This window comes from Schistocerca gregaria, chromosome X, assembly GCF_023897955.1.
Source record: "Schistocerca gregaria isolate iqSchGreg1 chromosome X, iqSchGreg1.2, whole genome shotgun sequence".
NCBI lineage: Eukaryota > Metazoa > Arthropoda > Insecta > Orthoptera > Acrididae > Schistocerca > Schistocerca gregaria.
In genome coordinates this window covers 41,417,498-41,433,779 of record NC_064931.1, presented here as the reverse complement: position 1 = coordinate 41,433,779, position 16,282 = coordinate 41,417,498, and the positions used below count along the sequence as shown (strand labels likewise).

Here is a 16,282-nt window from a genome sequence, read left to right as displayed (position 1 = left end):
AGTTTGAAGAAGAATTATAGCCATGTCAGAATTCAATGTGAAGTTGAACTAATACTTCACCTGACATATTCTGCACCAAATCAAGTTTTACTGGGATATAAAGTATTATCACCAAGCTTTAAATTTTACACACAACTGAAGTTGCAAGAATCTAACAATACTAATCAATAAAAGGTAAATAATCCACAATTTTACAACAGGTTGGACCAGGTCATGGCTTTCACCTTTTCAAAGTTCTACGCATTTTGCATCCCTTCAGGCCAGTTGGGAAAGGTCATAATAGACAATGTAACAATTTTCCGCCATTTGCTTCACTATAGACGTCTTGACGTATCATTTGGGCAAGCATCACGTGCAGAGATCAATATTTCTGTATACACAAATTGCTGACTGTAGGCAATTCCATTCCATCTCATGAAAAAGAAAAAAATCACATAGAGCTAAATTTGGGTTACAGGGTGGGAACAAAGGAGTTTCTGGAGCCCAAGCCTCCTCATGCAATGTTAATTTTTGTCATGTGGTGTGTTGTCATGATAAAACCAGATTTGACACTAAGCTTATGCAAATTCCCAAGTAACAACCTGCAGTTACTGTCATGGCTTTCACCATCAACAATGGTAGTGATATAGGCCCTTGTCACAAAGGATATGCTCAAAAAGCTTTCCCCCGATATCATGCTTTCTTTACTTTTGATGAGCCAATTTCTCTGGGAAGATCCAAATGCATGAGTGCCACTTTGTTAAGAGTTGGTACAGCCTTCTTCTGCCACTAGTTATGATAGTTATACTACTCAGGCTTTAATTTTTATAGTGCTCACTGGCAGAGTTAAACATACACAGGTATTACAAAGAGGTTAAAGTTATGGTATCCAAATGTCCTCATCCAGAATATTATAAACTACTACTGCTCTCAATTTGTTGATGAGCAAATCAAGAATCCTCTTCAATCATCATCCCGATTCAAAGCTAGTTTTCTTCTGCTGCAGCCACTAATGGCTGTTACCAGGAAAATTTGTCTTAAATAGAGCTTATCTTGTGTCTGGACTCATTTAACTTCTTGTAAAATGTTTCTTTGGAAAATGGTGTCTCTCCAAAACCTGCTGAAAATGTTACAAACACTGATTTGCATTCAGTACGACCTTCCCCATATCCACTCAACCTGACTGACACTTGCAGTAAGACAAAAGGCGGACTAGTGGTCCACCCAGAATGCCAAGCAAACTGAAAATTGCATGACTGACTAACAATTGCTATAATGATGAAACACCTTTCTTGAATATTAAACAATAACACCAATTAAGGAAATCTCAAAACTTTCACAGTGACTGCTGAACTCACACTTTCTTCATCTTTCAACTCCTCTCAATTATCCAAAATCCAAGAATACAATCTAAGTTACTAGCAACCAAAAAGATATTTTGCAACATAAATATAACTAGTTAATGAAGATTGTAAAGCATCATCAGAAGCGTGCATACGTGTATGGGTATCAACTACCTGCTCTGAAAAAGGAGGAGGCTAATAAAGCCTATGCAAGCAGTTAGGGTTGCCAACTATACCGTATTTTCCAGGAAATCCCATATTTTAGCTACTTTTTTTTTTGTCAGATCCCGTGTCCTGTATTATTTTGAATTTATCCTGTATTTTTCTATCTTTTGCAATAGTAGATCAAATAATGTATTTTGCCTGACACGCTCAGAGTTGATACTATCTATGCACAGTAAAAATTACCACAGCTTGCACCGAAGCAGGACTAAAACAAATAGTGATCTTATTGGCAATATGAATTGCTGTACAAACACACATGAAAGTAACAGTCGTGTGGCCATAGCCGAGGGGATGCACAATGCGTGAGAGAGGTGCCCGTGTGGCCCGTACTGGTAGTGCCACAAGTGAAATAAGTGCTCATCTAGGTGTACACTTATGCGGAACTGTAACTTAGTTTCTGATCAGTGGCTCTCGGGGGATTTTGTGTCCTAGCGATTTACAGATGTTTGTTGCCACCAGTGCAGCGTAATATTTGTCGGTGTTGACTGCACTGTTGCCTACATTGTCGTCAACTTTGCCACTTATATCTACTTCTAATTTCGCATTTATTTTGATAATCAATTCGTACTTTTTGAATGCTTTTTTCCTTATTTATCTCATTGGTACTAATAGTGAAATCAATTTCAAAGCCACAAAGGCACCAAGTATTTAACTGGTTACTTCAGTTGTGCACATAGCTGCTTTCATGAGAGTAGTGATGAAGATAAGATAGGGTGAAATCACCCACAAGGAAGAGAACTAAAAACGTGTGTTTACCATTCATGTTAGGAAGAAATATATTCCTGGTTTCGTCCTGTGAAAGCTAACTGTTTCAAAGCATTCTGTTGTATCTGAAAACGGCAATAGAGGCAATAGAGGCAATATTGACTATTCTCAGCATGCAAAAACTACAGGTAAGCTATAAGTCAATTTTGTAGTCACATTGTATTATTTTGTTTGGTGCAATTTAAAATTACGTAAATACGAATTTAATGAAGTAATAAATACCTTCAATAGCATTAGGTTATACAAACAAGGAGACAGAGGAGTCTTCCAAGATTTCCAGCTTCTTTTCTGCTGGTGGTAACTCCACCACAAGTGGATTACACAGAGCTGTTGCAAAGAACTGACATTTGTGTTTCACATAGTGAAACATAATCACAGTTATAATAGCTTGGACTGCAATGTTCAAATTATGAAGGATATATTCAGTGATTATAGTTTACAAAAAAAAGTATTGTGGGTGCACTAAAGCTGAAGCAATAGTGAAAGAAGTTTTGGCTCCAAAAAGCGTTTCAGATTTTGTTACAATTTTAAATGATCCCAATAAGACAAGAAAATTTTTCTCCGTAGTAATTGATCCTTCTAACCATAAAAATAGGAAGATGTTTCTGACTGTTTCAAGATATTTTGATCCCAAAATTGGAATTCAAAATAAACTTCCGGATGTTATAGAAGAGAGCAGTGAAATAGCAGTGTCTATACACAATTTGTTAAAATGTTCGTTGGAATCCCTCAAACTTGATACAAACAACTGTAGTGTCTTTTGTGCTGATAATGCCAACATTAATTTTGGAAAGCATAATTGAGTATTCAAACCATTAAATGATGATAACAAACAAATATTCAAGGCAAACTGTTCGTGATACCCTAGATGTTGATCTTTAAAATCTGGTCCCAAAATTATATGGACACTTATCCATTTCTGTAAGGCGAAGGGAAATCCTAAAATCTTTTTTTTAAATTTGTAGATGTACAATGAAGCAAAATTCTCCGACATATACCTGCTAGAATCATTATATATTGGGAACACATTAAAAGTTATATGAAAAGTACTGATGATTGTCACAAAGCTCTAAAGATATTTTTTAATTATTCTTACGGGACTGAAAGAGAGTTAACTTTGGAGATTTATTTAACTTTTTTGCCCATATTGGTGTAAGTGTTTTAGATTTTTCTAAGTTTTCAGAATGCTCTGACGTTACTATAATAGAAATTTTTGAGGCGCTCAAGACTTTGATCTGTAAAATTGAGCAAAGAACGAGTGACAAATATTTTGGTAGTGACACATATAAAGTTTTAAATATGCTCACTTGTTCCGTAACCAGAAAACACAATGAAAATAATCTTATGGAATTTTATGTGTCATTGGAAACATATCTGGTCAAGAACTTCAAACTTGTAGGTCAGTTGCCAATGTCAATTGAGTCTTGGATGCCCCTTTGTCTAATTTCTGAGCTAGTATTTAAGCACCTTCATGGAGTAATGGAGTCAGTGCAGACAGATGATGTACATGAAGATAGATTGTATGAGAAATTTTCTAATCTAAAAAATATTTTGAAGCAAAGCATATCTATGGAAGGCAATGCAAACAGAAGGTGGGTTGTTGTTTTCTGTACCTTGAGAGCCAAAAATGTTTAGGTTCCCAATTTGCTGAAAGTAGTTGGGTTTGTATTAAGCATTCCTGGTTCAAAACACTGAGGCAGCAAGAATTTTTTTCCCCTAATGAAGCATAAATGGACAGAGAGGCACAACAAATGTACCACTGAGCTTATAAAATAAGAACTGAAAGTAGCAGTGACTTTTAATTTTAATTGTAGGGAATTCTTTCCGTATGTAAAATCAAATGGCTGGCTGCTGTGGCCGAGTGATTCTAGGAGCTTCAGTCTGGAAACGTGCTGCTGCTACGGTCACAGGTTCAAATTCTGCCACGGGCATGGTTGTGTGTGATGTCCTTAGGTTAGTTAGGTTAAATAGTTCTAAGTCTAGGGGACTGATGACCTCAGATATTAAGCCCCATAGTGCTTAGAGCCATTTGAACCATAAAATCGAATGAATCTTTGCAAAAAGTAGCAAAGTCTGTGAATAAATACAAGCAATAATGTAAAATAAAACATGTATGCACATTTAAATATGTTTCCTTGTAGAAAACACTATTTGAATTGTTTATTTTGTAAGATTCCTCCTTGATCCTTGATTTTCTCTGTAAAAGGCTGGCAACCCTGCAAGCAGCCCTAACTATTTTTTTTAATTTTGTCACTCACTCAATACTTCATAATAATTGTACTGACCTATGCTCTGAATCATTATATTTTCAATAAATGGTCATTCTTCATGTTGTGTAGAAGACTGGTGTATTAACATGATTCACGTTGTCTATCGCACTACACTTAGCGTAGACCGGGAACTGTCTGCTAGGCATGCCCGACGTAAAAACTGACTGGGCACGGCCCGTGCTGCCCGAGTTGTTGTTGTTCCGCAGGCAGAGGGCGCGGCCGAATTCTCGCGTGCCCTCTGGTGGACGGGACTTTACTTGCGGCAACTACTGTCCATGACACGCCGTGCCGATGTGCGCCTCCCGCAATCTTTCTGGTGGCTACTGCACTCCTCCTCCTTTGGGGGGTGAAGCCACTGTGATCCACTGCGTCGGACGGTGGAGCATTGTGCAGTAGCGATGACCTCCACGTCCATTGGAATGCTGGAGTCAGTGGGATCTGCCAACCCTCAAGCCGGAACCTTCGAATATGGTTGGAAGTGACTCACACGAAGAGGCCCCTGTCGTCCCACCACCGGAGCCCGGGACAGAATGGGCGACAAGCTGTTGAACTCCGGATCCCGTTCCACCTCGAGAGGGTCAAGACCCAGTGGTGGGGACGATGGGGAAGGCGCGACCACTGGTGAACCAGCCTCCTGAGAAACCAGGCCTGCGAGGGGACCGGCTCATACTTTTTCATCTGCGTCTTAAATGTGTGCACCATGCGCTCGGCTTCCCCATTCGATTGTGGATGAAAGGGGGGGAGAGCAAACGTGCCGAATACCGAAGCGCCTACAAAAATCCTGGAAGGTCTGCGAAATAAACTGAGGTCCATTGTCCGATACCAGGATGACTGGCAGACCTTCCACAGAAAAGACTTTTGCGAGTGCCTGGATTGCACTTCTGAAGTGGTTGATGGTGGTGGTGGTGGTGGTGGTGGTGGATATGGTGTTATGGGCAGTCAACAGTGTAGTCTTTAGCACCCGAACGGAAACAACAACGGACGAGTGTCACTAAAATGCAGCAAGTGCAAAAATAGGACTAAAATTAAAGGTGAAAGGCTACATAGGCAGTTTGCACGTCAACAGTTGCAAAGTGGAATGCAGCACATAAAGAGGATAACTGCAAGAGAACGTAGGAGAAAGGATTAAAATGAAACACATGGCACATGTTTGGAACTGGCCTATTAAGAGTATAAAAAGGAGTGGTAAGCCACTCGGCAACACACTAAAAATTCCAACCTAAAATTTTAGGCTGAAGCCCAGAAACATCACAGTACCTTAAAACTTTCTTGACATTCGCCTCGTCACGGCTAAAATCGAGGGCAGATCCCCACTAATATTAACTTCCGCCCTGACAGAATGATATAAATCACACTCAACTAAAATGTGGCGTACAGTGATTCGTACGCCACAGCCATCACACAGCGGGGGTTCCTCTCGCCGTAGTAAGAAGGCATGCGTAAGAGGACAGTGCCCTATGCGAAGACGTGCAAGGGTCACTTCATCACGCCTAGGTGACCGGCAGGAGGAACACCACGGCTGGATGGTGGGTTTCACCAACCGCAGCTTATTTTCCCTCACCGCCAGCCATTCCTCCTCCCACAATTGCATATACACTCCTGGAAATTGAAATAAGAACACCGTGAATTCATTGTCCCAGGAAGGGGAAACTTTATTGACACATTCCTGAGGTCAGATACATCACATGATCACACTGACAGAACCACAGGCACATAGACACAGGCAACAGAGCATGCACAATGTCGGCACTAGTACAGTGTATATCCACCTTTCGCAGCAATGCATGCTGCTATTCTCCCATGGAGACGATCGTAGAGATGCTGGATGTAGTCCTGTGGAACGGCTTGCCATGCCATTTCCACTTGGCGCCTCAGTTGGACCAGCATTCGTGCTGGACGTGCAGACCGTGTGAGACGACACTTCCCAAACATGCTCAATGAGGGACAGATCCGGAGATCTTGCTGGCCAGGGTAGTTGACTAACACCTTCTAGAGCACGTTGGGTGGCACAGGATACATGCGGACGTGCATTGTCCTGTTGGAACAGCAAGTTCCCTTGCCGGTCTAGGAATGGTAGAACAATGGGTTCGATGACGGTTTGGATGTACCGTGCACTATTCAGTGTCCCCTCGACGATCACAAGAGGTGTACGGCCAGTGTAGGAGATCGCTCCCCACACCATGATGCCGGGTGTTGGCCCTGTGTGCCTCGGTCGTATGCAGTCCTGATTGTGGTGCTTACCTGCACGGCACCAAACACGCATACGACCATCATTGGCACCAAGGCAGAAGCGACTCTCATCGCTGAAGACGACACGTCTCCATTCGTCCCTCCATTCACGCCTGTCGTGACACCACTGGAGGCGGGCTGCACGATGTTGGGGCGTGAGCGGAAGACGGCCTAACGGTGTGCGGGACCGTAGCCCAGCTTCATGGAGCCAGTTGCGAATGGTCCTCGCCGATACCCCAGGAGCAACAGTGTCCCTAATTTGCTGGGAAGTGGCGGTGCGGTCCCCTACGGCACTGCGTAGGATCCTACGGTCTTGGCGTGCATCCGTGCGTCGCTGCGGTCCGGTCCCAGGTCGACGGGCACGTGCACCTTCCGCCAACCACTGGTGACAACATCGATGTACTGTGGAGACCTCACGCCCCACGTGTTGAGAAATTTGGCGGTACGTCCACCCGGCCTCCCGCATGCCCACGATACACCCTCGCTCAAAGTCCGTCAACTGCACATACGGTTCACATCCATGCTGTCGCGGCATGCTACCAGTGTTAAAGACTGCGATGGAGCTCCGTATGCCACGGCAAACTGGCTGACACTGACGGCGGCGGTGCACAAATGCTGCGCAGCTAGCGCGATTCGACGGCCAACACCGCGGTTCCTGGTGTGTCCGCTGTGCCGTGCGTGTGATCATTGCTTGTACAGCCCTCTCGCAGCGTCCGGAGCAAGTATGGTGGGTCTGACACACACCGGTGTCAATGTGTTCTTTTTTCCATTTCCAGGAGTGTACTTCCGCCGCAGCACAGAAACAACACCTTGCAAAGGAATAGAACATTGTGTCACCTCCGGTAATCTACAGGCGTCCTTTGCAGCTCTATCAGCTTGTTGATTTCCCCATATGCCCACATGCCCTGGCACTCAGCAAAAGGACACTTGCTTGCCCTGTCGTTGGAGGATGTACAGTTGGTCGTAAATCAGCTGATCCAACTTCTCCGTTGGGTACAGGTTCTGCAGTGACTGTAATGCGCTCATTGAGTCAGAGCAAATTAGGAAGTTTTTGCCCTGAGTACATCGTATCTGCTCCAATGCCTTCAGGATCGCGTGAAGTTCTGCGGAAAAAACAGTGTATTCCTGGGGAAGGCGAATCCTGATGACACGTTCGGGGAACACTACTAAGCAGCCAAGAAAATCCCCCTGTTGGGATCCATCAGTGTATACTACTGTAAAATCATGATGCCTATCTAAAAAGTTAAAAAATAAAGATTTGAAAGTAAAATCTGATGTACTGTCTTTCTTAAAATTTGCCAAATCTAAAATCAGTCTGGGCCTCTGGAGGAGCCAAGGTGGGTACCTGCTCCAACCTCGACATGAAACATTAAAACTGGCCACACCCATCTCTAAAATGCAATCCTTTGCACGAATCCCATAGGGCCTTGTTGCTCGTTGCCGGTTGCGAAGAAGCCTTTCTAGTGGAGGCCGAGCAACAGTGTGGTATGCACGCGTGTATGGTGTGGATAATGTGAAGTGGTTGAGGAGCAGCGAACCACATATGGGAATCGGGAATAAGCATCAATGACAATGAGCCAAAAGCCATTAAGAAACGGGCACGCAAAATCTATGTGAACACATTCCCATGCCTGGGTTGCAGGCGGCCATGAAGAGAACGCTGACCTGGGAGACGTCTGTTGGCTCGCACACTGGGAACAGGCGGCCACCAAGTGCTCAATTTCGCTGTCAATAGCGGGCCAGTACACATGTCTGTGAGCCAAGGTTTTAGTAGGAGAAACACGCCAGTGCCCCTCATGTAATAATGTGAGGACCTCCCTTCGCAAACTTGAGGAACGACCACGCAAGGAGCTGTATCATAGGTAGCCAGAAGGAGAACTCCTTCCAAGACTGACAGGCGGTATCGTAGAACAATATAATTACAAAGAGGGTCCGAGGCCTGGAGGTTGGGACGACCACCCCTGCTGAACGAGGCGAACTACTTGCCGGAGAACGGGGTCAGCTGCCATTTCCCTGGCGACTCTAGAACTAGTGATCGGGAAGCCATCAACTGCTTGGCGGGACGCCACATCCAAATGAAAACACATGATCTCCTCCCGATGGAACTTAGGATCCAGGCCCACCAGAAGATGGGAAAGAGCGTCGGCGTAGGCATGCTGTCCAGTAGGGCGAAAATGAATATCATAATGGTACTTAGAGAGGAACAAGACCCAGCACCGCAGTCTGTGGGCCGCCCTATCCGGAATTTGAGAAGCGGGGCCAAATAACGATATTAATGGCTTATGGTCAGTGATTAACTGAAACTTCGTGCCATACAAGAAAGGGTGAAACTTGGTAACAGCATAGACAATGGCCAAAGCCTATTTTTCCACCTGGGAGTAATGGGCCTGTGCGGGTCTAAGAGTTTTAGATGCAAACACCAGTGGCTGCTCGGAGCCATCCACGTTGCGATGGGCCAGGACCGTCCCCACCCCATACTGCGAAGCATCTGTAGCCAGGACCAATGGCTTAGTGGGGTCAAAAGTAGCCAAACAAGGCGCTGACGTGAGGAGGCCCTTCAACGAGGTGAATGTTCGCTCGCATGTAGGCGACCAATCAAAAGGAACACCCTTGCACAAAAAGCAGTACAGAGGGTGGGCTATGATGGAAGCCCTGGGAATGAACCGGTGGTAATAGGCAATCTTGCCTAAAAAAGCTTGTAACTCCTTCAGCGAAGCGGGCCGTGGAAGATCAACGATACCTTCAACCAAACTTCCTAGCAGCTGGACGCCATGCCGAGAGATGGTGTAGCCCAGATACTCAATGGACGGTTGGAAGAAGTTCGACTTACGCAGGTAGCAATGCAGGCCCACGGACCTGAATTTGAGAAAGAGGGTTCAAAGGTTGTGCAAGTGTTCTTTCGTGCTGTGGCCTGTGACAATTATGTTGTCCAGGTAATTAATACAATGAGGGATTGTCGATGTGACGTGCCCAAGATAACGCTGAAATATCACCAGGGCACTGGATATTCCGAAGGCCAATCGCTGGTATCGGTAAAGGTCAAACAGAGTGTTGACGACCGCCAGCCGTTTGGAGTCCTCATCAAGTGATGTCTTATGATAAGCCTCCAAAAGATCGATTTTCGAAAAATATTGGCCTCCTGCCACGTCGGAGAACAATTCATCAGAACAAGGCAAGGGATAGGTGTCCACCACCAATTAGGAGTTAATGGTGGCCTTGAAATCGCCACAAAGACGTAATCTTCCCGAGGGTTTCCTGACAATAATGAGAGGCGAACCCACTCAGTAGAAGAAAAGGGAAAATGACCCTGAGGGCTGTCAGCCAGTCTAGCTCTGCTTTTACCTGAGGGCAGAGAGCCACGGGGATCTGCCTCGCTCGTAGAAAATGCAGGCGAGCCAATACCTTCAACGTTGCAGCCAAGCAAAATGAAATGACTGTTACACATTATAGCTTTTGGTCAAAGCCTTTTTCAGCAAAGAAAACACATACAAATTCACACATCCGAGCACGATTAATTCACATGACTGCTACTACCGGCTACCGTGTGAAACACACCCCAGGCCCTCCTCAAAGATATCCTTAAAGTCAAAGGTCAAAGATTCCAATGATTGATAGGGAATGTCTTCGGAGACCAACTGTATGGTATCTGCGATAGAAAAACCGAAAGCTTGAAAGGCATCCAATCCAAAAAGGTTAGCGGAGCTCGCTTCACTGATAACAATAAAAGTAACAGGCCGAGTGACTGATTTGTAAGTAATGTTGGTAGTGAATTGACCCAGTAGAGGAATGAACTGTTTACCATAACCGGGGAGACACCGGTAAACTGGCGCCAATGGGGGCGACCCAAGGTCAGAGTTAGTTTGTGCATTCAACAAGGAAACTGCCACACCCGTGTCTACTTGCAGTTATAGTCGGCGCGACCAAACCGACACCTTGATAAAGAGTTTGTGTGCCGATGCGTCGGGAGCCTGGCCCGATGAAACTTCCTGAATGTCAACGTCCATGTCCTTGGTACCTGCTTTCTTCGATTATTTTGAGGCTGAGCGGCAAACTTTAGCAATGTGTCCTTTTTTAGTATATTTGCGACAAACAGTGCAACGCTGCGGGCATTCTGACCGATCACGATGTATATAGCACAACGCACAGGACAGTAATAGGGGCCGGCGGATGGAACTCTGTTTGCGTGACGCGCAGGAGCGACCGTAACGGCTGGATTGTACTGTTTGCATGTCGTCCACCCCGGACGCAGTGGACGTGGCTGCGCTGCCCTGAACCACCGCGACGTCGCACCACGCATCCAACTGTTGACCTGCAGTGTGAGAGACTTCATACTATTGAGCAATGAACAGAACTTCCTCCTGGGAAGGGTCTTCCAAATGCAGGGCCTGTTGCCGGACCTCCATATCAGGGGCCGAACGCACAACGGCGTCACACACCATAACGTGGGCATACGACTCTCGCGACTGCTCCGTGACAAAATTACACTTGCGACTAAGACCGTGCAGGGTAGCGGCCCACGCCCAGTAAGATTGATGGGGCTGCTTCTTGCATTGATATAACTCGACCCTAGTTGCCACATCATGCGTGCAACGGCGATAATAGGAAGACAGCAATGAACACAATGCGTCAAAAGACAAGGACGAGGGTTCCTGCAACGGCACTAGCTGCCACAAAACTTGATACAGCAAGGGAGATATCCAAGACAAGAAAGAGGACGACATACCTCCGCATCAGCAACATGAAATGCCTGGAAGTGCTGCATGTTCATATGCATCCCAATCCTCTGCTGTCTCGTCATATGGGGGAAAGGGAGGTGGGAACGGCACTGGAGAGCAACCCCGGAAGCGCTTATGTCATGGTTGCCACGAGTTCCTTCTGCTGCTCAACCAAAACCCGCACTAAATCCTCCATGCTGTGGATAAGCTGCGAAACCAGAACAACGACGCAACACGCAAAGAACGACCCTACTCGTCGCCAATTATGTATTAACATGATTCACGCTGTCAGTCGTACTTCACTTAGTGTAGACCGGTAACTGTCTACTAGGCATGCCCGATGTAAAAACTGATGCCCTATGTAAAAACTGACTGGGCACGGCCCATGCTGCCCGAGTTGTTGTTGTTCCACCGGCAAAGGGTGCGGCCAAATTCTCGCGTGCCCTCTGGTGGACGGGACTTTAATTGTGGCAACTACTGTCTGTGACGTGCCATGCCGATGTGCACCTCCCGGGATCTTTCTGGTGGCTACTTCAACTGGCACTGATTATTTCCTTCGAATTCTGCTCCATGTACGTTGTAGTGAAAGTTCTTATCATGACTAGCATTATGGCAATTTATAAACATTAGTCATTTAAATATTATTATGTTGAATTAGTAGCTCCAACATTAGTTTCATGAGGAATGACAAACACATCAACCCCACACAGTTAGGAAGCTAAAGTGAAAATGCAGTAATTACAGCCTTACACCATCTAAAATGTAAAGCAGCCTATGCAGAGCTGCCAGTATATTTGCACAGCAGACTAACAACATGCTACACATTAACTCTTAAACAAAACTATAAAAAAAATCCTGTACTAATTAACCTACTTTTAAGAAATTCCTGCATTTAACAACTACATCCAATGATCCCAGGCCAACTACCTTGGGAAAATTTTTCCTGGTATTCATTTTCATTCATTTATCTCTTCATAATGAGATGAAATTGCTTCTGAGAATGAGAATTATATTCCAAAACATACTAAGCATACAATAAATTCAACAAAAATCTTGACTGGCAGTAGCAAACCTTTTTGTGGTAAAAACAAAACCATTACTGCATTCCATTATTTATTTAAATATTGAATTGTGTACCCAGGGTATTTTAATGTAGAAGAAAACATATTCAACAGAAGATGACTACTATTTGATAAGTATATAACTGTAAAGTTAAAGTCTCCTCCCCCCCCCCCCTCTCTCTCTCTCTCTCTCTCTCTCTCTCTCTCTCTCTCTCTCTCTCTCTCTCTCCTATTAATCCAACCTAGTGAAGGTTGTACTGACAAGCCATGGTCCAGAACTGGTCAAACAAGTGTTTTGTAAGCCACTCCTTTCATGGATGAATTACATTCCCTTCAACAATGGAAACTCTAGTTTGGAACATCAACAAGATTAGGAAAAAAAAATCGGTTGCTACTCACCGTAAAGATGACCCACTGAGTGCAGCCAGGCAGAATGAAATGATTGTTACACATTATAGCTTTTGGTCAAAGCCTTTTTCAGCAAGGAAAACACATACAAATTCACACATCCGAGCAGGCTTAATTCACACAACTGCTACTACCGGCAGTGCCGATTGGAATGCAACTGTAACGTCAATAGCAATCTGGAGTGAGGCTGGCAAGGGGCAGGGATATCACCGTATAAAAATGGAGCAAGAGAAGAGCGCTGTCTGATGGCACGTGCAGAGGCTGGATGGTGGCCTGATGAAGCTGCCAGTCACTGCATCAGGAGGTGGGCTGTGGGGGTACGAACGGGGAGCGGAGGAGGACGGGAGCAGGGAGGAAAAGGAGAGGCAAGGTGCATCAGCAGAAGGTAGCATAAAATGGAGGTGAGGGGATATGAAAAGGGAGGAGGTGAAAGGACAGAGGGGAGTGGAAACTGTTTGATAGTGGGAATGGGGACAATAGGTTACCACAGGTGGAGGCTGAGATAATTTCAGGAGAAGAGAATGTATTGTAAGGGATAAATCCCATCTGTGCAGTTCAGAGAAGCTGGTGGTGGAGGGGAGGATAAGGATGGACGTGTTGTGAAGCAGCCATTAAAAGCAAGCATGCCATGTTCAGCTACATGTTGTGCCACAGGGTAGTCTACTTTACTCTTGGCCACACTTTAGCACTGGCCATTCATCCTGGTAGACAGATGATGAGTAGTCTTACCACTATAAAAAGCTGCAGCAAAGCTGGTATATGAGATGGATGCTTTCACAGTTGGCCCATCCTTTTATGGGGTAAGATAAGCCTGTGACAAGACTGGGATAGGAAGTGGTAGGTGGGTGGATGGGGCAGGTCTTGCTTCTGGATCTCCCACAGGGATAGGATACCTGTGACTAGGGGTTGGGATTGGGAATGGCATAGGGATGGATCAGGATGATGTGGAGGTTGTTTGGGTATGATGAAAGATAATCAAACCCCTGACAAAGGTAGCTGGTTAGAGGTTCAGGGTGGTATTGGGTGACAAAGGCCACACTCTTTTGTAGCTGGCTCTTGAGAGTGTGCTGGGACAACTGGAGGGGGGGGGGGGGGGGGGGGGGAATGGCACCAGAAACCTGTTTGCAGACTAGGTCCAGGGATAGTGCGTATCTGTGAATGTCTCAGTGAGACTTCCAGCATACTGAGAAAGGGAGTTCTTAGCAATTATGATATGCCTTCTCTTGGTGGCCAGGCTGTATGGAAGGGATTTTTTATGGTGTGGAAGGGATGGCAGCAGTCAAAACGCAGGGACTGGCAGCAGTCAAAATGCAGGGACTGCTGGTAGTTGGTGCTCCTGGCAGCCATGTCAGGCTATACCATCTAGTCCCTGCATGCCCCACCAGACAGCACTCTTCCCTCCCCTCACTTGTACCCTGCTATCCCTCCCCCCTTCCCAGTCCCACTCCAGATTGCTATTCACATAACAGTCACATTCCGGTCGGAGCTGCTGGTGGTAACGCAGGGACTGCTGGTAGTTGGTGCTCCTGGCAGCCATGTCAGGCTATACCATCTAGTCCCTGCATGCCCCACCAGACAGCACCTGCATTTTGCTATAGTCTTCTGGAAGTGTAAAACCAGGTGTTTTAAGCACCAATAAACACTACTTTACACTTAGATTTAAACAGCAATGACTGTATGAATGTAGCTGGAAGATTACATAGTATTTCAGCAGGCATTGCAATGGAGACGGAAAGATTGTTGTTGTTGTTGCTTACAATGACCCCCATGTCCAAAGGCAACATAATTTCTAAGGAATTTTATGTGGTTCTGCTTCTAACTGCAGAAGTTACCCGCATCACTGTACCAATGCATAATTCACTATGTGAAAGAAAAATGAAGAGTCGCAGATGTGCAGGAGTCTATTTATACTCCAATACAAAGGCAAAAGTAACAGACCTAGATGCAAGACCTGTACCATACATCTTCCCACCACCACCACCTACTCCAGTCCCATCAAAGAAACGGCTATCCGTGAAACCACTCATGTGATCTACAAGCTGAGCTACAACCACTGTGCTGCATTTTATGCGGGCATGACAACCAACAAGCAGTCTGTCCGCATGAATAGCCACCTGCAAACTGTAGCCAAGAAGCAAGTGGACCACCTGACTGCTGAGCACACTGCCAAATATGACATCCTTCATTTCAATGACTGCTTCACAGCCTGTGCCACATGGATCCTTCCCACAAACACCAGCTTTTCTGAAGTGCGCTGGTGGGAACTTTCCCTGCAGTATTTCCTATGTTCCCATAACGCTCCTGGCCTCAACCTTCATTAGTCATTGTCTTCACCCATCCAACCTCCCTGTTCCCATTCCAGCACTACACAGCCCTCATTTCACTATTGCACAAAGTCTTTTTACTTCTCTCCTTTTACGCTATCCCCTCTCCCCTGCCCACTGTCTAACCTCCCGATTGCACATAGCTGCCCCTCGTCCCTGGACTTTCCCCAGCAGCACTGCACTGTCTGCCACCCCTACCCTACTATCCCTCCCCCTCACTACCCCAGCCTCCTCCTTACCCCTGTCCCACCTGCCACTCCCATCATGCAGTGGTGCTGCTGCTCGCAGTGTGGCTACAGTTGCCTGAGACTGCAAACTTGTGTGTGTGTGTGTGTGTGTGTGTGTGTGTGTGTGTGTGTGTCGTCAATTTCTAACAAAGACCTTATTAGCAGAAAGCTTTATTTATGACAGTTTTTTTGCTGTGCCTATCCGTGACTCAGCATTTCCGCTATATGGTGAGTAGCAACTTTCCTTTTCATAATATTGTTACATTCCATCCTGGATTTTCCACTGTTCGATTAATTATAACACCACTTATTTTAACTTGTGAACATGTCACTATATTATAAAAAGGTGACTGTGACAGAACACATTATTGAAATGGAATTTTGTAATCTACTAATGCAATTTGGACATATCTTTAAGTTTCATGGAAATTTGAGTGGAGAACATCCTAAGAAGACTAAAAGAGAGTGATACACCAAAAACAGGAGAATTTTCATCAGTGGAGAAAAATTCTTGTTAAAATTTACACATTTTTATACAGGCTTGCTTGCTCCCGCATGATCACTTAGAACAGCTCAAAGCCCAGTCTGGTGATTTTATGGAACTGTTAGAGTATTTTATGCAGCAACCAAGAAATCTGTGCACTGAGACAACTATAGGCCCACATGCCATTAGACTGTTTGACTTTAGGTACTTCTTATGACACAACTAGTATCATTTGCAATTATTAAACAGAGT

General features: G+C 45.2%; 1 protein-coding gene across 4 annotated transcripts in view; it reads right to left on the bottom strand.

Moving 5' to 3' along the window:
* LOC126297609 (importin-13) overlaps nucleotides 1–16,282 on the bottom strand; it is a 182,395-nt gene that overhangs the window by 22,843 nt on the left and 143,270 nt on the right. The window lies entirely within an intron of this gene.